This window comes from Homalodisca vitripennis, unplaced genomic scaffold, assembly GCF_021130785.1.
Source record: "Homalodisca vitripennis isolate AUS2020 unplaced genomic scaffold, UT_GWSS_2.1 ScUCBcl_1894;HRSCAF=6086, whole genome shotgun sequence".
Classification (NCBI taxonomy): Eukaryota; Metazoa; Arthropoda; class Insecta; order Hemiptera; family Cicadellidae; genus Homalodisca; species Homalodisca vitripennis.
This window is the reverse complement of record NW_025778006.1, coordinates 35464-57437: the sequence shown is the minus strand read 5'-3', so window position 1 is coordinate 57437 and position 21974 is coordinate 35464. Positions and strand designations below refer to the sequence as shown.

At 39.2% G+C, this 21974-nt stretch overlaps 1 pseudogene; it reads right to left on the bottom strand.

The window, feature by feature from the left end:
• LOC124371714 overlaps nucleotides 1-21974 on the bottom strand; it is an 85647-nt pseudogene that overhangs the window by 30392 nt on the left and 33281 nt on the right.

The window sequence follows — 21974 nt, the reverse complement described above, 5'->3', positions numbered from 1 at the left end:
ACTGAATAATTGTGATCATCCGTTAATAATAAACAACTGTTTACAGTTTTGTACAAAAAATGAAGCGATTGTACTAACACAAATGATAAAAACAACACAAAAATAAGTAAAAAATACCAGGATTTGTTACAGATATTTGTTTAAATCTTCAACAAATTCTTAATGCACAAATATGATTCACATTTTTGTAACAGTATGACAGAAACTTAAAATTAGGTTTGTAATGCTTGCTTATAAGATGTATTTCAAATAAAATTTTCTGAGAAAAATAAAAAAACATACAAAAAGCCAAAGCAGACAATATTTTATTAATCTATTTCCTCTTTACGATAATTATCTGGCACAGACCGCAATAACTAAGCATGGTACAATCTTTTATACAAAATTGTAGCAAACATTATATACACTTGGTAGAAAATTGAATACAACTGTATGAATCAGCTAGTATTATTTCTGCATCGAGCAAGAGAACTCTACAGATTTATACAATTATAGATATACGAAACATACCCAAGTGTTGCCTCTTGCCGTGGGGTGATGCCAGACAACACATTGCTACACGTCTGATCATGTGAGCTGACAGCAGCTGTCTGATAGTCTGGCCCTGGTCTCCTGTGTAATTCATCCCTTACCGTTTTCAAATGCTCCCTCTTGTGAGCCTAGAGTGGGGACCTGTAACAAGACAGAGATTGATTAGATAAGACGGAATAAGGAATTCAGACACTAAAATGGGATTAAGAAATAACCTGTATTAACCCTCCCCACGCCATAGACGGATATATAAGAATGGTAGAATTTGACCAAAACACCAAATACAGTTATATCCAATATTAGAGATTATGTCTCATGGAGAGTTTTTTAGTTTCCAAAAGGCCATCGAAATCCCCGGTGCACGCTCCGTGCTTATCGCGGTTGCCAAGGAAGAATTTATAAACGACCTTCACTCTGTGGTAGGGGGAAGGGAGCGCCCTTTGTCTAACTCCGACCACCTGCTCATCAGTTCTGCGTCTCCTAGAAAGCTATAACCAAACATATCTGTGGCGTGTATTACTGCTTTCTCTGTTGTAATTAGCGTGCGCGTCTTCAATGTATCTTATTATTCTTCATCGTATGGTAGTGTTTTGAATAGTAAATAGTTCTTTTTTATTTTTATAAATAAATATGCTAATTTTAAGTTAAATGCCCAGTGTTTAAACTTTTTTTGCTTTTACCTTTTATAATTTAGTTATAATAAAAATTAGCTTTGAACTTAAAGAAACAAAATTTTTACTTGTCTTGGTGTTATAAGAAAGTTAATGGATTTATTAGTGGTGTGCGTAGGGTTAAGATTTTTTCAGATATTTGTCATTGTTCAAAAAATAAAAAAAGTTTCATTTTATTTTTTTAATTAATCAATAACCAACAATTTTGTCTGAAAATATCATGCTACCTTCCAAAATTCTTGTATTGTCAAAACAAACTTGAAACAAAGAGCTTGTTTCCAATAGAATCAAAAGGCACCAGTTAAGGTGGGTGAAACATATGGATGGACAACCAGAAGTTGCCAAAGAAGGTAAGTGAAAGGAGACTGGAATTAAGAGACTAAGTAAAAGTTAGTTTGTTGGAAGAGGTAAACTAAAATATGAAGGTGGAGGGAAAGAATGAAGAGAAAGTTGTTAGAACAATAGGAGATTGATAGGACTTGCAAAGCCAAGCAGAAATAAAAAAGAGTATGATTTGTATATACCAGAACTCCATGTAGTATACAGATTGATTAGAAAAAGAAACACAGATATCCATTAACAGAGATCTTCTAGATATCTATATTGTCATCAACTCAAATATCTAGCGTCAGAATAAATGAATTAGAAGTAAGCAGCCGCCAAAGTATAATTAAACGACTTGATTACTATGTTAGTTACATGTTGCCAACACTTATTCCTATCACATTTAGGATTTTCGAAAATGCGTTTCGGTATGCGTTTTTTCTGTACTGTAATATTATGTGTTACTCACCATGAGCTGGTCTGTGGTCTCAAAACGTTTGTCGGCTGTGTGCAGCTGGTTGAGCGCCGCCTGGGCTCGATGATAACACCCGACTGGAGACTGTCTAGAGCAAGCAGCCTCCACTGCTGGCATCAAGCTCTGGAGCAGCTCCAGGAGAGGGCTCACGATGCTGCCCTCTGTCCAGATCATGCTGGTCAGAGTGTCCGAGAATACATCTACACACATACAACACAATTTATTTATCTATAGATATAAAAAGCCACTAACACGGAACGGCTTCATAAAACTGTTGGTATATAATATTGAAAGAGTGCTTGGACTAGAGGTCTTAGAGTAGTAAATATTAAATGTTGACATGATAAATGCATTATGGGGATCATATTACATCCACCATCTGAAACCAACTTTATTTTCTTAAAATAAAAGTTAATGTTTCATTCTTGAATTTTGTATAAGGTTATACAAGGAATAATTCTGCAGTATATTAAAAACTTATTGTTCTCTTGGACAGTAACATGAAACAATTCAAAATCAATACAATTTATGTGTTTTTTTGAAGATTTCTTCAAGACTTTGAAAGTATAATTAATAAACTTTCAAATACTCGTGTCTGTTTATACGTAAACATTTAAACTCTCTTTTTTGCAGACAGTAAAACCAATTTTCAAGCTATTGCTATTACAATAAGACGGTTGGTAAAAGGTAAAATAGATATTTAAAAATACATAAGTCACATTATCTACAGATTTTAACACCTGAAGCAGAATAACAGGTTATGAAAGCCAAAACAAAAATGGCCAAGTGCAGGGAAGTGAAGTGAGGTTCCTAAGGACATGGACAATGGGAAAAACTTACAAAGAATAGGGAATGAGTTTTTGGAAAGAAGACTCACTGCAACTTAACAAAGAAAGTGATGAAGCAAGTGATACAGAAATAGAGACCAAGTACAGGTGACAGAGGAGTGGTAAGGAATCCTACTACTCATGGAACCATGAAAATGAGAATGCTAGAAGGAGTATGTTAATTGACTAGAACAGATAAATATTGTGGAGATGAGTATGTGCTAAGTAGACCTGATGAAATGCTGGAACCTTCTAGATTTTTTTTAAGGAAAAGGCCAATCCTCTTTTAAGCCTTATTCTACTCGTCCTCATGGGCCACTGGCCTGTGCGAGGATCTTATCCAACAAAATAAGGAGAGTCAACACAATGCAGATGGTACTGATAAAAAGTGCAACGGTCACAGACATGCTTTGAACCTGCACTATCTCTAACTCAGATCCAAAATCAAGCGTCTGAACCCTTGGCCACCAGCACTCCCAATGATAAATTTAGGATGATTACGATCACTATTAAAGCTGTTGATATTAATAATTTTAAACATGCTTATGACAATATAATAAACAAGATAGTAACAATACTATCTTAATCTTATATAAAATGATCTAGTAAACAAGATCATTTTACTAACTAGTCTAATTTGTTACAACAAAAGAGTTCAAATGTTTATTCTTATTTAAGTGGAGTTGTTTAGCTTTAAACTACATTTCCTTATGTTAAAGGGTAAACTAAACAAAAAATTAAAGAAAGTCAAACATTTGGGACACAAACGAGCGTAGAAATCAGGTCAGGTGCTCTCTTCTCAAACTATTTATACAGTAAACAGCAACTGACCTAGCTGTTTGGCGAGTGTGGCGATACGATGGCGGTCGCGGGGCAGACTGCGAGGTTCGCCTCCACGTTCTGGTAGGGTGGGGGAGGAGGGGCGCCTCCGCAGCGAGCTGGTCAGCTCCATCCCCATGTTGACAGTGTTGGTTGTGGATGATGCCTGTCCGGGTAGGTTCTCTGCCTGTGATTGTGGGCTGCGCTTTACCAGAGCCTGCCACATACCATCTCAACCTCAGTCCACAAGATATTAATACAGGTTCAGAGTTTTATGAAATTAAACCCAACATATTTTTTGTCCATAATAAACTTAAACATAGCTATTATTTAAGCATATTTCTTTTCAAATTCATATGTAAATTTAATGACCGAGCAAAGCGTAACCAGCAAATCAGTCTGGTCCGAATAAGTTTTATCTGTGGGTGTAGAGTTGTATGTCTGTGTAGGATTGTCTACATCATGCACAATTGAGATATTTACCACCAAGGTAGGTCTATTACTACAGGGTTGCTACACATTCCCTGGAATGAAATTCCCTGAGATTTTCAGGTATTTTAGACCAAACTCCAAGAATTTTCCAACATATCGGAGATTGAGTGTAATAATTTGATGAAAAGTAACAACTTTTAATAGTACTTTAAGCCATAATGTAAAGTTTTCACGCAATTTCTGAATAAATGAAACCATATAAGTGGTACTTATAAAAAAAGAAGAATTATGAAGATTAAAAATAAATGTTTATCTGTTGCATAAAATTAAACAATTAAAAAAATTGTATTTCTCAAGTACAGTTCTCTTTTTGATTAACAGTTTGTTAAATATTCAGCAGCTCTCTTTTTAACAGCTTGAAAAAAGCAACAGACTCGTGGCAGCGGTGCATGTACAGAAATACAGAACTGGAAGCATAATATTTCTTACACAATTACAATAATTTATGTATAATTATAATAACTAGTTTGATTAAAAGATTAATACTAAAAATTCAAATCAAATTTGATTGTATACAAATGCACCTTCATTTTCTTGTTATTACTTTTATTTATTTACCAAATTTCATGTATATTTTCCTAAACAAATAAACATTCAATTGTGGTAGTGGAATGAAAAATTTCCATCACAATGCAAGAGTTTGAAAATTACTTATAAAATAAAATATAAAATGTTGGCAACAACCATAGTTAACACTAATGTTTTTTTTTTTTTTAATTATGTAATAATAGTGAAAATAATCTTTTCTACAACTTGGTTTTACAAAAATAAATAATAATTTCTGACAAATGTGTAATGATACTGGTTACTGAAAAAGCCCTGGTTTTAACTTTGAATTGGAATTTTCTCTTCAGAAGTTTGACAGGAACTGACCTGACATGAGCCATTCTCCTTCGCACCGCAGTCACAGAAGAAGTTTCCGTACTTGGCATACGTAACATCGTGGTTTGCGGTGACACACACGTGCACACACTGTACACACCCCTACACCGTCCACCATCTTGCAAGTATGGCAGTGGTACCAGTGCTGGTTCATGAACTCTTTCTGGGTGATGGTGAACGTACACAGCTTGTTACATAGGCTATCTTCATCCTGAACACCAAAACATATCAGTTAGTACAGCAAAAAGTAGTAGTGGAGTCAAGTAAATCATGTTAAACGTTGTTAAGTATCAACAAATTAATTTCTATTTGCAATACAGCTGATACCCTCACTGTCAGTTTCTTGTTTGAATATACAAGTTTGTCAAATACTGCAAGGAGAATTTTATTGAAAGCACAAAAATATCCTACAAGAGGTAATGAGCTGAATATAATGTGCATCTTTTTAACTAAACATGACTACAAGTATTTAGTTAATTTCAATATTAATTTTATTCACACAGGTCTCTACATTGTGTACTTATGTTATTACTATATATCACTTTCTACAACAAGCGTCTTTGTCACTGTACAGTAAGCGTACACATGGTTTTAATTAATACGGCTGAAAGCCAAGGGTTAATAGTAATCGATAGGAAAATCAGCAAGCTTACCTTGAAAACTTCCTACTATTGTCCAAAGAAACAGGTAAATACACACAAGGTTCTGTCTTTATATATGTCTTTCAAATCAGTGGATCCTAGTAGGTTTTTAAAGTACACCTACAGATTTTTCTATCCATTAAAAACAGTGTAAATATGATTAACATGGGGTTAAAGTGTTAATGACAGAATTCCAATCAAAACTTTTTGCTTTTTCTCTTCAAAACGTCTACGTACCGAGTCATCACCACCACTCTCATCGTCGTCGTCGTGTCCGAGGTCATCGGTCCACTCCTGGTCAAGGTCGGAAGGAGGAAGAGTATCACCGTCCCAAGGAGGAGAGCAGGCTCGACCTCCCGAAGGACAAAGTGCACTGACCACATCGCTCACGTAATTTACTAGGTAGCAGCATGCTTCAACCATACATCCGGCTTGTGCTGATCCTTCCAGCTGCGCCAGTACCTCCTTCTGGCACAGATATTGCTTGCTGCAATGCACACAATTGTCAGTCTGCATGTATGGTGGAGAACTGAGGGGAATGTTAGAGCCTAGATCACAAAATGAGATTTATATATGACCTTCAGGTTACAAAAAATAAGACTCCAATAAGCGTAAAAAATAGTCTTCTGGTAAACAAAGTAAGGCATAGTATCTCCCAGGGTAGCGTCTCAACTTCTCTTCTTAAGTATATTGATGTCTTCTCAGGTTATGGGTCTAATTACAGGACATGGTCACCTGAGGAAGCAGCTTCACAGAGTCTGCATTCTTTGGGAGGACCTGCTCTGTATATGTGTGACGAACAAGAGGAAACTGCCGAACATCTGCTCTTTTACTGTCCTGCAATAGCAAGGGAGCTCTACGCCATCTTTGGCAGTCTGGACAAGGGTGGTGAATTTCCCCAGGAGGACCTGATCGGTTGTTATCGGCAGTTTGTACAACTGCTGAAACCGTAAACTGATTGGCCTAAGGTATACTTCTGAGGTGCACAAAATCAAATGTAATCAATGTTCTGTGTAATCATTGTTTTATGACAGCACAATCATACGTATAATTTTAACCACTATTTCCAATTTTTTACATTTATAGTGTATAAATTCTCACAGGAGTAACCATTATTTTTCACACCGTTTTTAGATTTCAGCAACTAGATAAGTACTCATCTACCTTAGAAAATGTTATATGACACAAGATGGTGAGAATTTGACTCCGAAGACTCCCTTTAAAGCAGTCTAGCAAACTATGTATGCTAGATGAAGTTTGCTAGACTGTGCTTTTGATCTTAAGTACCAATTCCAGCTCTATAAATGTTTTTAAATATTAAAAATACTTTTCAATTTGTTTAGAAACAAACACGTAAATAGTGACATTGTTAGTGTACTTTTAACTGCACAATTTTAGCAAATATAAAGTATTAGATATAAAAGAGAAAGATACTATCTAACTTTTACTACAAATTTAAAGACTGTTATAAAACCAAACTAGTTCTGACAGAAGTAGGCTCTCTGCTCTGTGATACATTTTCTTGATTGGAAAACAAGGCAAAATCAACTTTGGAACAAAAAATACTAAGAACAGAGTAAATTACAATGGCCATAAATATACACGTTTTAACATATTTTCTTGATCCTGGCAAGAAGTCAAACTCAACATTAGCGTCGGAAATATAATGTACCTGAACCATAAGTGCTCATAAAGGTGCAAAATCTTCAAAAGTGTGTGTGAAACCGCGGGTAACTGCTAGTTGGTTTTATAAATTTGAGCTAAAATTTTTATGTAAAAGGCAAGGAAAATAATTACCAGATTTCCAGCCATTGCACGGAGGCAGTAAACAGTTGTAGGTGGCCGCGACCAGAACCTGCGTCGGCCAGTGTTGCCATGACAACCATTAAACTCCTTGAAGCCGACCCCCTCAGCTGTGGAGAGTAACTGGGAGCCAATCGGGATGAGAGCCTCCAGTAGTGTGACTGCTACCTCCTCTTTGGCAACATTCTCACTGCACAGACATTCAGGTCAAGATTATCAAATCCTATCTGTGGTCGCTCGAGAATGCACAATGTTTTAGTTTTAAATTGAAAGGATAGAATATTTAAAAAATCAAAGTTGTTTTCTTTCACTTTGTCAATTTTTAATTTAAAACATCTGTTACCTTCTAAACAGCCCTCATATTCACTGAAGAAACAACAATAAGAATTATTTATTCACACAATAGAACACAAAGGTTTTCTGTGCAAGTTAAAATATCAGTATAAAAAGTAATTCTAGAAAAGCAACAGAACAGAACTGTTTACAATAGAGCATATAATCTACATGTAAAACAAAGTACATTTTTTAACAATTTTTTAATTATTCCTACTACAAAAACAATTGGTCTCATCAAGACATTGGTATCACAAGAACTTCTTGGAGACTATAGAACACGTTCCCGATCAAGTAAGCCTTCAAATAATTTTTTGAAAACTGTTTAAACTTGTTTGAATTTTTATTGGGACCAAAATAAAAAATTGAGTTTTTTAAAAGGTTGAGTCTGAAATTAGCACCTTTCTGTTCCGTGTGTTATGATCATGATTTAAATGTGGAACAAGATTTTTATTTTGAAAAACAACCATTGTTGAATGAAAAATGAGAAGGGAGACCAAGGTTAGGATCCCCATCTGGTCTCATTCCCCAGACGACCCTCAACGCTTCTTTGAAGAGTGATTACTCTATTAAAGTTGATGACAATAGAAAATCCCCAAAATACTATTCCGTAACTTGACTCAAATAAGCCTAAGCAATACAAAGCAGTGATAGAATCCGGAATGCCAGACTTCAATTACCTGTTCTCACTGATGATGTAGAGGGTAAGGTACTGCAGCAACAGTTGGTTCTCCTGGAGCAGTTTGGAGTCAGAAGCGGGTTTTGTTGTAGATGTGCCCGCCGGAGTGGTGGGAGCAGTGGTGGTCGGTGCTGTGGAGGTGGCAGGGGGGTCAGTAGCCACCGCATTAGTGCTGGTAGTGGTGTCTGTCACAGTACTGCTACTGCCACTAGTTACCGGTGGCTTGGCAGGACCCAGTATCACGTGACGCAGCCAATTGATCAGCTGGTTCCTCTCCACTGCCGCCAGGTTCAGCATCGATGCTCGTAGTCTCTCCAGCGCTACATCACCGGGGTTCTTTTCAGCTGTAAGTTAGAGTAAAGGTTAGATTTTCAATTATTTGTAAGGTTTCCACTTATTCCTTAACGTCAATGATTAGTAACCAGAAAAAATTCTAGAGTCTACACTAGAGCAGAAGCTCAAACATACAACATATGAAAAATTAGGTCTTAAACCGAGCTTAAATATGTGAATCAACCCCACATCATAACGTTTCATTTTAGGAAAACATCTAAACTATGAAGAGTATCTGTAAACCAATACACTGGGGCACTTTCTCCAAAGTAGAAACCAATATGTTTCTCACATGAAAAGTAATCTTAAAAACAAAGCACAATAATATAGTGTAGTCAGGCATCAATTAAAGTGGTTAGTAATAGTATCCAAATCGCTTAAAATTGTGTGAACCATGAATGCATGACTCACCGTAGGCAAAGTATATTGCCCTTATTATAAACTACAATCTAAAAAGTTATAATCCAAACATTTTGCAATGGATCGAATCGCTTTATGAAACCTTTGAACTTTTTTTATATTCAAACAAATTAAAAGTTACTCAAACACTACATGACATGGTTTTTGTTCTATCAAATTATTGAATTTTGTCTGTTTATATAGTTTTATTCAGTCTCCCCTGGTAATGTTTAGATGTTGATTGTAACTATTATTTTGTTTAAAATAACTGCATTTACAAAAATTCATGTGTACGCATACCATTAATTTATAATCCAAACCACCTCCTTTTGCCAAATGAAAGCGTTAAGTATGCGCTCACGTATACAGTGTTGTCTACATGTAAAAGGCGGTCGCCAGTACCGGTTGAGCTTTAAAAATGTTTTTGTTGTATGTTATTTCTTCTTTTATGCAACAGATAATCAATTTAACTTAGGCCAGAAATAATCTGTTTTAAAACCTCTAAATGTTTGAAACGAGATGCCAATTTTCTTCAGGGCTTTAGGCTTAAATTATACATGGGATTCCTGAGCTGTCAAAAGAGGACTTACCAGCATTTTATTACTTAACTAGCTGTTACCCGCGGCTTCGCACGCAATCTTAGAACCAAAGTCCTTATATTACTTAGTAAAAGCAATTATGATGTAATATGATGGGTGTTCAATATTTAATTTAATATAGATAAGCATAATCTAGCCCAGACGCATTTAGGTATAAGAGAGAGAGGGAGCGTGGTCCCAAATCAGTCGTCCGCTGTTCCAATCAGCGCCACACCCCCTGATATCTTAAAGGGTCCTGTCCTTGAAGTATTCTGGGCGCTCTTCCGCTTTGCGACTGCTGCCCGTTCGGCGAATAGCAGATACCCCTCTAACCAACCAGGGCGATAGCGTCCCCTGGAGCGAGCCGCTTCCCGGCATTCTGAGTGGAATCATCGGCCGGAGACCATGTAGCTCTACAGTTCGTGGGTCACTCTTTGTGCTCGACCCTTTCGTATTGACTTTGTTTTCAAGTGTTTTTTCTTTAAGGGGAGGCGGTACCCCTATCTTTGTAATGTTAAACATAGGTACCATTATCTCAGAAACTAATGGACCAATCAACCTAAATTTTTTTATACAACATATATAGGTATTTAAGCAACTACTGAGTTTTTTTGGTGCTTGTATCTTAAAAAATAAATTTTTTATGATTTTTTTTTTCAAACCCATATTGAAATATCAAACTTGGAATTTAGAATATTTTTTTTTAGGTACCTAATTATAATAGGAGGCATCTCAAAAAAACTCAGTAGGTGCCAAAATACCTATATAAATGTGTGTAAAAGTTTCAAGTTGATTGTCCAAGTAGTTTCTGAGAAACGTGTACCTTTGTGTGCAAAAACTGTAAAAAAGTAAATTTGCGGGAAATCGCAAAAAACGAATATAATGACCTATTTAGCTATGTTATATAATATTTTTACCTATATATGATATGTAATTGGTTTTTATAATTAAATGTGATCTTTATATTAATAGAATAGGCTATATATGCTTTTAATATTTAGAATTATCTATATTGGAAAATTTGTATATCAAAAGTAACGCGATGCGGGTTAGGCCTATAGTCATAACGGAGTGAAAGATAATACAAAAAAAATTAATTAGGCTATATTATTTCAAACATTTTTGAGTTTAGAATACATTTATAAGAGAAATAACAGAGAAAATTATGAAATAGAACTTATACCCAGCCACAAATAGAGTAAACAATAACAAAATTATAGAAAAAAACATGCAATTTATTTACCGTAGCATTAGTGCATTCCTGGATCATATGCAGGCTCCTCTTCAAAATCCTCCTCAATCCTTCTTTTTAAATTCCTGGTTTGTCTCCTTGCTTGTCTTTGAAAGTCACTTATCGCACAATTTGCTCGTCGCACTCGCTCGTAGTCAAAACTTTTCATTGCGTCAATTGTCCTCTTGCAAGGTTCAATGCCTACTGCTCTAAGCATTTTGCATTTTGCTATGTTGCCATCATTAAAAGTAGAAATAGCATCATAAGCACCAAACTCAAGTGTGTTCAATGTCACAAAATCTTTTTTTGGCACTCTAGACCAGATGACATTATTGATGCTTTCATTGACATTTCTGCGTCTTACCGTGTAAACATTTTCGAAGAAGGTCAGGATTTGCTAAAGCCTGAAAGATTGGTTTCAAGGCTAACATTATAGCTGAAGGAATGCTGTTCTTATGAGAATATGGCTCTTTAGTGTGCTTTGCCTTGTTGTATTTACACCATGTATTTTCTCCTGACGGGCAAAGGCCATGCTGAGGATTGTCGTCCGTCGAAAGTTTATGAAAAATATATGGCCCAAACCGCTGCCTTCATGTTCTGTAGGTTATCAGTATTTTTCCTAATAGCATTTCCATAATAGGTTTGCAATTGATCAATTATGCCATCTGTTAGTCTATTCTTTCCACCTAGTTTGCCGCCATCAGAAAGTGTTACGCCTTTTGAGTCTCTTTTTAGTTTCCTTAGCCTAGACCCCATTCTCTTTTGAATATGGCCTATACACTCCAGTTTCTGTATTTCCACTTCACCATAAGGTTTACTGTCTGCAATAGTTTTGAAACTATTTTGTATCTCCATCACCTAAATACTCTAAGTACCTAACATTATACTTATTTACTGATCGGTGAAAAATAGCTAAGGCTCCAGCTGACTCCATACCTCCGCTCGAGCCTTGATAATTTGCCGAACAAATAGCCTCATGTTGTTGTTTGTCCAAACAATTACAAAATTTAGATAACACTTCTATGTCCATAACTTTTCCTGTGTCAACACTTGTACAAGTAACAATTCCGTTTAGAGAGCTAAAGCCACGCCGTTGCCAAGTGCCATCAATACCTACTTTTAAGTCGCGTTCGTTCTTTACCTAAGGTTTTATTTTCCTCAACAGCCTCATCCACAGCAGTTTTCATGGATTCATCCATTACCTGTTTAGCCTTGTCTTTTAAAAATTTATTATATCGAAACGGTTTTGTTGGAGGTTGCGGAAGATTCATTACGCCACATAACATTTTGCCTGCAGCCATACCTTTCCCGATAGACCTCAGTCCATACACTAGTCTAATATTTACATCAAATAGAGTCTTTTTTTCTAAATTAATATTCCTAGAACTATTAAATTTATGTACATATTTACAATGGCAACAATAAATCTCCATCTCAAAAGCCAGGCCAAAATGTTGAGCAGCACGCACTTGTAAACCACTTTTCTTGCAATTTTTACAAAGTGATGAACTAAAAAGTTGATCTGATAAAATTTGCATGTTAATAATTTCATTGTCATAGTTTTCATCACAATTAAACATCTCATACTTATCTATGTTTATTTTCTTTGAAGAGCTTGACTGAGATTGTGTTGACATTTCAGGCCTAGGGGTAGACTCATCTTTTGACATCTCATTAGGGTTAGGACTGGCTGGTTTTTCTTTTCCTACCACCAACTCCTTTACGGGGTTTAGCATAACTACTTTTAACACGAGGCATATTTATACATAAACAATCTTGTTAGCAATAATAAATATAAATTACTAACTAACACTCACTATATCACTTCACAAAGCACCAAAACACTAAGCAAAACAATAAACAAACAGTATAAAGTCAGAAGCAGAACTCAAAGCTGATGAAATAGAAGTTAGTTCAGGCCTGCCAACACAACAAAAGCAAATTATAGCACACAAAAATAAAAGGTCATATGTATAATAGTACATGTGTGAATAAACGCAAGCGCTGTCACAAATTTCTTCCTGAAACATGATGTAAGCATATTTTAAAACTTTTTTTCTGTAGGTTTACAATTTTCAAATATACATGTATTATATATCATTGTGTGCAGAAAAAGCCGCTTAACATTTTAAAAAAATAAAAAAAAAATGTGAAAAAAATATTTTTCTGGGGTACCACCCCGCCTCCCCTTAATGTGCATTACCATCCTCCTCCCACACTCCTTTGGAGGTAATTTCAGGGTATTAGTGGAGAAGACAGTGTCCAGTGCGGATTATTCGTCGTTCTACCGCGGCCGCCAGCGGTGACGCCCGTTCGCTACGCGCCAATTACGTCGCGCCTAAGCACTCCTGTCGTTGCTGCTTCCCCCTGTGGATCTCTACACACAGCGAGTTTTCCAAGGTACTGTTAAAAACTCCATCACTTGTGTTGTATTCTCCTCTCACCTCTTGTTACCTGCCCACTTTCCCGCCATTCTGCACATTGTTTTATTTTTATTTTCATAATTGGTCCTCCGATTATTAATTTTTAACTTCTGCCCCGTACATTTTTGGTCCTCCGGGCCGGATTATTGTGAATCAGTCCTGTAGATTACAGTAATTTGTGTTGTAATTAATTAATTGTAACAGGCGTCGTTACGCCATTTTGAATCTGCCGTACCGACGCTACCGGCTTGTATGGTGGCGCTGCGAACGTGTTGTACTGGTAACATTGTTTCTTCTCTCGCGCAACTGGATCGTTGACGTCAACAACTATTACGTAATTGTCCGTAGGCAGTCTAATTTTACGACCGCCCCTCAACAGCTGATGGCCCGATCGATACTTGAATGCACGGCCTCCGCTGCAGTCAGCTGTACCGGTTTTTGATACTGCATTTCTCTCGCCGTAACGGAACTCTGTTTATATCTCTGAATAGAGACTCGGACACGAGTCCACCCATACTCTCTCTCACATTAGTAATATACTAGTAATGTATTTAGTTAACAACAGGGCAATATCTGGTTTAGTTAATTGACCACTCTTTCTTTGATAGTATTAATTAACTCACAATAATTCTCCATTCCATTAACGTAACTTTGTGCTAGTGGAAATTTAATTGTTCCTTGTAATTGTTTCTAAAGCAATATATTGCTCACTATTCAATTTGCTATTTGAATAACATTTCGCTTTGTTCCATTGTAATTTACTTGTTAAATAAGCAACCAATTAATTGCCATTCTAAGTTCTCATGTCAATTTAAGATTTAACTTGAACTGATTTGCTCTCCTTTTCATTTCAATTATATCATTGTTGTTTCATGTTCTAGCGTAAATTATGTTAAGAAGTGTTAGATTAACTCTCTGATCGATAGTATTGGTGATTGTAGGTCAATTCTATGGTGTACTCTTGCCAAATTATTGAAAGCAACATTTCTTATCTCTAACCTACATATTAGCTACTTATTTCTCTACACTCCATTGTATTTTGTCAATTTTATTTTAAAAGGTTCATTCACCGTTCTCTACATTGTGTCTCTTTATCAACCTGATTAACTTAGGATATCTCTCACGGGTTACTTAATTGTTTAATAACAATTATCACTGTCTCTCTTATATTATTTTTACTAATAATTGCTCCATTTAAAATATTTTCTCGCCTTAGGGTTACATAACATTGGTACTTAGATTAGCTATTAAGGTAGCTTAGGTGGACATACCGGCACTTAATGTAATCTAATTTTGTCTTATCTCAACTTAACTTGTTCCCCCCTTTCGCTTACATTGATTTGTTTTACATTACGGTATCCCTCCATTGTTTTTTAAATTATCTTTGTTAATTGTCTCATTTTATTGTTTTGTGGCACTATCGGGAAACCTTTGGTAATTCTCATTTGTAAAACTGCTTTGCCCCTTTCGATATCACAATGGCTCCCAAGGAATTCAAATACGAAACTTATCGTAAATCAACAGATCTTATCAAATCTCGTTTTGCTTCTCTTAACGAAACCGTCACGAAAATCACTACCAGCGCTCCACCTTTGACACCAGTTCAAATCAGACAATTAAACACAGTGTTCGCGGAACTAAAGAAGAAACGCGCGGACTTTGAACTTAACCTTCAACGTGTCATCGAAGGTGACAGTGAAGCAGCGGATCAAGATACTCTTTCCAAAGATCAGGATGAGGTTAACGACCTATATGTCGCTATTTCTAGCTTGATCGAGGTTCATCTTGTCACTGAACCCACAACTCCCGCGTCCTCATCACATCCCGCGTTGTTCCCCACGACGGTAACTGGAGTCAAGTTGCCTAAATTAAACTTACAGACGTTTGATGGTTCTCCTATGAAATGGATTTCATTTATCAACCTGTTTGACACTACAGTACACACCGCAGTGCTTCACTCTCTAACGTCGCTAAGTTCCAGTATTTACTGAGCATATTGGAAGGCGAACCTCTGAACTTAGTGAAGTCGCTCAATCTCACCCCCGCCAATTACCTCATTGCTTATCAGTTGTTGCGGGACAGATATCATAACATACGCCGCCTCACTACTCTCCATCTAAATTATATACTTGACATGCCCGCAGTCGCTAGCAACAATGCTAAACAACTTAGAGCGTTCATAACAACATTTTATGAACATTCAGAGTCCTTGAAAGCCCTGGACTGTGATATCGCCTCTGATAATCCTCTATTGTCAGCTCACTTGTTGCGCAAACTTGACAGCAAAACTGTCCAGAAATTGGAACAGTATCGTGAGTCCCAAAGAGAGCCTGGCGCCGCTCTCCGCATTCCCTCCCCAAGGTCACGGAGATTATAACATTTTTAAATCTGGAATGCTCCCAGATTGAAGACGCTAGCCTTCACACCCCACTCTGAGACGAAAATACTGTCTACCTCTTCCAGACCGAGGGTTGAAAAGCGTGTTCAGTTCGCCTCCCCCAAGCAAATGAATTTGTTAGCTACTGACGCTAAAATTAATTCAAACTACGAAGCTCTTTGTTTTTGTTGCCGGAAATCTGGGCACAAAATTTACCAATGTCCTCTGTTTAAGGACAAGTCTCCTAATGAGCGGTACAACCTCGTTAAAGGTAACCAGCGGTGCATTTCATGCTTGGGAAATCATCCGATTAAAGAGTGCAGATCCAAGAACACATGTTCGACTTGCCACAGGAAACACCATTCGCTTCTGCACTTTAATAACAGCGCCGATAGGCCTAGCTCTTCCGCCACTGCGCCTCTACCCCCCCCCCCCGCTAGCTGTCAACACAACACTGACTTGTGCCGCGCGCTCCACCTCTCTCACTGAAACAAGCACCGTGCTGCTCTGTACAGCACTGGTCAAACTCACTGCCCACAATGGCCAGTCATATATTTTCCGCGCCTTATTGGATTCTGGCAGTATGTCCGACTTTGTTTCTGAGCGTGCTGCTCAGCTGTTAGGCTCACGTCGCCAGCCTTCTAACCTCACTGTCATTGGGTTAGCCCAAAACATGACTAACACCAGAGGGTCACTAGATCTCAATCTTGAAACATTATCGGGACACTTAATTGCCCAAAACCATTCCTTCCATGTACTGGAAAAAATCTCTCTCGAACTTCCGCGGGTAGAACTTAACCCGGAAGTACTCATGCGAACAAAATCTTTTGTTCTCGCGGACCCGACCTTTGGCAAGCCTGGTCCAATCGATGTCCTCATCGGCAACTCTCTCTTCCCTCAACTGCTTACCAATGAGCGACACTCTCTCGGGGCGAATATGCCTTCTGCTCTTGGCACTATTTTTGGATATGTGATTGTTGGAAGTGCGCCGTGTCTCTCTACCGCGCAAAGAACCTCTAATCTCGCCATCTCTCTCCTCTCGACCACAGATACTGACCTCCACTCCTCCCTTCAAACGATTTTGGACACAGGAAGAAACTTCCGATCTGTAGTAAAAAATCGGAAGAAGAAATCGCGTGTGATAAACTGTTTGAGACATCGCATACACGTGACTCGGAAGGTCGCTATGTAGTCAAGCTTCCCTTTGTTGACAACCTCGCCCACACTAAATTGGGAACGTCAAGGTCAACCGCCGCTCATCGCCTGGAGTCTATGGAGAGGCGGATCCACGCCAGAAATAACTCCCCCCGAAGGCGCTCTATATCGAGTTCATGGACCCGAGTACGAGGCGCTCGGACACATGAAATGTCTTCCCCATCCTGATTTATCTGCTCCGCATTATTTTCTCCCACATCATGGGGTAGTGAAAGAGTATAGTAGCACTACCAAGCTTCGTGTTGTTTTTGACGCCAGTGCCAAGACCGGCTCAGGCCTATCCCTCAACGACGTACTTCTCACCGGTCCAAAGTTACAAAATAATATTTGTGATATCCTTCTCCACTTCCGGCTGAAAAATTTTGTTTTTTCGTGCGACATCCGGCAGATGTACCGCCAAATTAAGATTCATCCAGACGACCAAAGGTTTCAGCTCATCCTTTGGCGTGAAAACCCCTCCCTTCCGCTCTCTACTTACCAGCTGACCACGGTGACATATGGTATGAACTGTTCACCCTACCTCGCCATAAAAACTCTCCGACAATTGACACAAGATGAAGGTTCCAATTTCCCTCAGGCAGCTCACATTCTGAAACACCATAGCTATGTGGACGATTTGATAGCCGGAGCGTCCACTGAAGACGAAGCTCTCCAACTTCAACATCAGCTGATCGAGCTTCTCCGCTTAGGCGGCTTTGAACTGAGGAAATGGGTTTCTAATTGCCCAAAATTACTTCAACCATTGCCTGCCTCTCATCAAGAATCCCCTGTGTTTCTTCAACCTTCGTCGGACCCCTCTGTTCTCCATCTTAGGTATCCATTGGTCACCTGTGACAGACTGTTTTAAATATAACCTCAACTTCACATGTGATGCCCCGACTAAGCGGAAAGTGCTAAGTCTGATCGCTCGGATTTACGACCCGTGCGGTTTTTTGTCCCCTTGCATAATGATAGCAAAGCGCTTCATGCAAGTGTTGTGGACTTCCGGTGTATCTTGGGATGAACCCTTGTCTCCGGACCTCGCGCTAAAATGGCGAGACTTTGTGATCGACTTAAAAAAACATTGTTGAAGTGTCGATCCCTCGGCCGATAATGGCCACCCCCTCTAGCTCATGTGAACTACATGGTTTCTCGGACGCATCCGAGACCGGTTACGCCGCTGTTGTGTATATAAGGTGCATAAACACTGATAGTGAAGTGAGTGTGACCCAAATAATTTCAAAAACTCGTGCTGCCCCGCTAAATACGAGTAACTTTGCCGCGATTAGAGTTTGTGCGCGGCTCACCTCCTGGCTAATTTAGTTCATTATGTACAGTCTCAGTATTCCAGTGTATTAAGTATTGACTCTACAACTTTGTGGTGTGATTCGACTGTGACTCTGTCCTGGATACATACTCTCCCTTACCGCCTCAAAACGTATGTAGCGAATCGTGTAGCTCAAATCCAAGAGCTCATTCCTCCCTCTTCTTGGCGTCATGTGTCTAGTGCTGACAACCCTGCAGACTGTGCTTCTCGTGGGATCCTCCCTTCGGAACTTGTTCATCACACTCTTTGGTGGCACGGACCCTTGTGGCTGCAACTACCTCCTCCAGATTGGCCCACTTCCAGTTTTTCTCCGCTCGATGATTCTTCCTTGGACGAGTTGAAGCCCGTTCCGCTGTCCGTCTTCGTTGCAGCCTCCCAGCCTCCTTGGGATCTACTCACTCGTTTCTCCTCCTGGACCAAGCTGCTCCATGTGTTGGCGTATCTCCTCCGGTTCGTCTCTCATAGCCGCCGGCAAGAACATCATGTGGGTCCTCTTTCTGTCGTCGAGGTGCGAGCTGCTCAACTTCGCCTCTTCCAATTAGTTCAACGAGAATCTTTTCCTGATGACCTGGCAGCCCTTCGAGACAACAAGAACTGCTCCATCAAGCTACAGCGCCTTGCTCCCTTCATTGATGCTGAAGGACTCCTCCGTGTTGGTGGTCGACTAAAGCTTGCTGACTTGACGGAAGAAGTGCGCCACCCCTGTATTTTGCCTAAATCTCACCATGTTGTTAACTTACTAATAGACCACACTCACCTACAAAACTTACATTCAGGGGTTCAATTAACCATGTCCCTTTTAGCCCAGCATGTCTGGATTCTCTCTGCTCGTAGTGTGGTGCGCTCGCGCATTTTTCAATGCCTCCCTTGCTTTAAACAAAGACCCAAGCCTTTGTTACCTCTCATGGGTGATCTACCCAAAGCCCGCATAATTCCCGCTCGACCTTTCTTGTCGACAGGCATTGACTATGGTGGTCCCTTCAACGTCAAGATTCACAACCTCCGCTCTATCCGACACACTAAAGCTTACATCTGTCTCTTTGTGTGCCTAGTGACTAAGTCTGTACATATAGAAGTCGCCACTGATCTGTCCACGGACGCATTTATAGCCGCACTCACACGTTTTGTTTCACGTAGAGGCCTATGTACCGACATCTATAGTGACTGTGGTACAAACTTTGTTGGTGCGAGAAACTCTTTACAGCAACTAATCACTTCCTCTGGCAAGCTCCAAATTCACCAATTTTCCCTCGGCCAGAAAATTAACTTTCATTTTAACCCCCCTGCAGCTCCCCACCATGGCGGCCTCTGGGAAAGCGCCATTAAGAGCGCCAAATTTCACTTGAAAAGAGTTCTGGGCACCTATGTTCCCACTCTTGCCCAATTTACCACCCTCACTTGCCAGGTGGAAGCAATGTTGAATTCCCGCCCGCTTACTGCGCTCTCCAGTGACCCCAACGATTTACAACCTCTCACTCCGGGGCACTTCCTGATTGGAGCGCCGCTAGTGGCGGTGCCCGAACGCAACCTTGCAGATTTGCCGGATAACAGGCTGGCTCATTGGCAGCTAGTGCAGGCTTTCTCTCCCAGCGAGTGTGGAAACGCTGGAGCAGGGAGTACCTCCATTCCCTCCAGCAAAGACTTAAGTGGGAGCGGCCCTCCCGAAATTTACAAGTTGGCGATCTAGTATTGGTCCAACAAGACTCTCCCTCGCTGTGTTGGCCCCTCGCTAGAATAACTAAGCTTTTCCCTGGACGTGACAGTGTAGTGCGTGTGGTAGAACTCAAGACCCCCCAAGGTACCTTCACACGCCCGGCAGTCAAAGTGTTCCTGCTGCCGTTCTTGTCACCAATAGCTTAAGTCTATCTCAACACTTTAGGATAGATAGTTAAGACCTAGTTTAAGATGTTAGTCTTTAGCTTTATTTCTCATGTTCTTTCTCGATCATGCCACTTTGATTTGTTGAATCCTGATGATTCAAAGCCGCCGGTATGTTCAATATTTAATTTAATATAGATAAGCATAATCTAGCCCAGACGCATTTAGGTATAAGAGAGAGAGGGAGCGTGGTCCCAAATCAGTCGTCCGCTGTTCCAATCAGCGCCACACCCCCTGATATCTTAAAGGGTCCTGTCCTTGAAGTATTCTGGGCGCTCTTCCGCTTTGCGACTGCTGCCCGTTCGGCGAATAGCAGATACCCCTCTAACCAACCAGGGCGATAGCGTCCCCTGGAGCGAGCCGCTTCCCGGCATTCTGAGTGGAATCATCGGCCGGAGACCATGTAGCTCTACAGTTCGTGGGTCACTCTTTGTGCTCGACCCTTTCGTATTGACTTTGTTTTCAAGTGTTTTTCTTTAATGTGCATTACCATCCTCCTCCCACACTCCTTTGGAGGTAATTTCAGGGTATTAGTGGAGAAGACAGTGTCCAGTGCGGATTATTCGTCGTTTCTATCTAAAACCCAAGCTACCGCGGGCCGCCAGCGGTGACGCCCGTTCGCTACGCGCCAATTACGTCGCGCCTAAGCACTCCTCCTGTCGTTGCTGCTTCCCCCTGTGGATCTCTACACACAGCGAGTTTTCCAAGGTACTGTTAAAACTCCATCACTTGTGTTGTATTCTCCTCTCACCTCTTGTTACCTGCCCACTTTCCCGCCATTCTGCACATTGTTTTATTTTTTATTTTCATAATTGGTCCTCCGATTATTAATTTTTAACTTCTGCCCCGTACAATGGGTGTCCTATAAAAATTTTAAAACGTAAAGTAGGCATACATCAGGTAGATATTATCATGTTTGGCACGTGTAGGAGCATTTCTGGTTCTAATTAATTATATACATAACGTCTCGGAAACTTACTTCGGTCAAAAAGCGTATATTTCCAGTCCTTTTCATATATTTCAGGTATAAGATATTTCCAGTACTGTAGTAGAGTTTGCCTTGTTGTTCTGACGAAGAAGAAATATATATATATATATATATATATACTTACGTAGGACCGAGATGCCTACTTCGGTTAAATAGTGCCTACTTAAGACCATTTAAATTCACTTACCTACTATGTCACAGTTTAGCTTACCATATTGCCTCGATCAAATTTTATATATGTTTGATTATCTAGTTCTTGGAAATCTACTTTGGTCAAAATGGTGTTGACATAGTTGAGTTTACCTTGTCCTGATGAAGAAAATACACACATAAGTAGGACTTAAAAGCCTAATTACGACCTAGGGAAGAGTCCTACCTACTTACTATGTACTTTCGGTATAAGAGGGAAAATTCTTATTAAGGTTTTGCTACTTTCCAAAATAATCGTTATTAAAGTTTTGCGTTACACTTGTTTTTTGGACTGTAGCCAGGGAAAGAATGAATTGTTTGAGGCATGTTAGTATTCATTTCTCTGTTTTTCCATTAGCCATTGTTAAAATGTAACATCATAATGTCAAGGAAGTCCACCAGTTTAAAGTAACTTATGTGAAAACATTCATAACTTTCTTCATTAAGGTTAGTTTTATAACAGTATTTAATGCCTTAGATGATTTTAATTCGTCACTGGCGCAATCTGGAGTAAAATTTATATATTAATGTTTTATTTACTATCTACATTACACTACCGATCAAGCACTGTTTACTTATT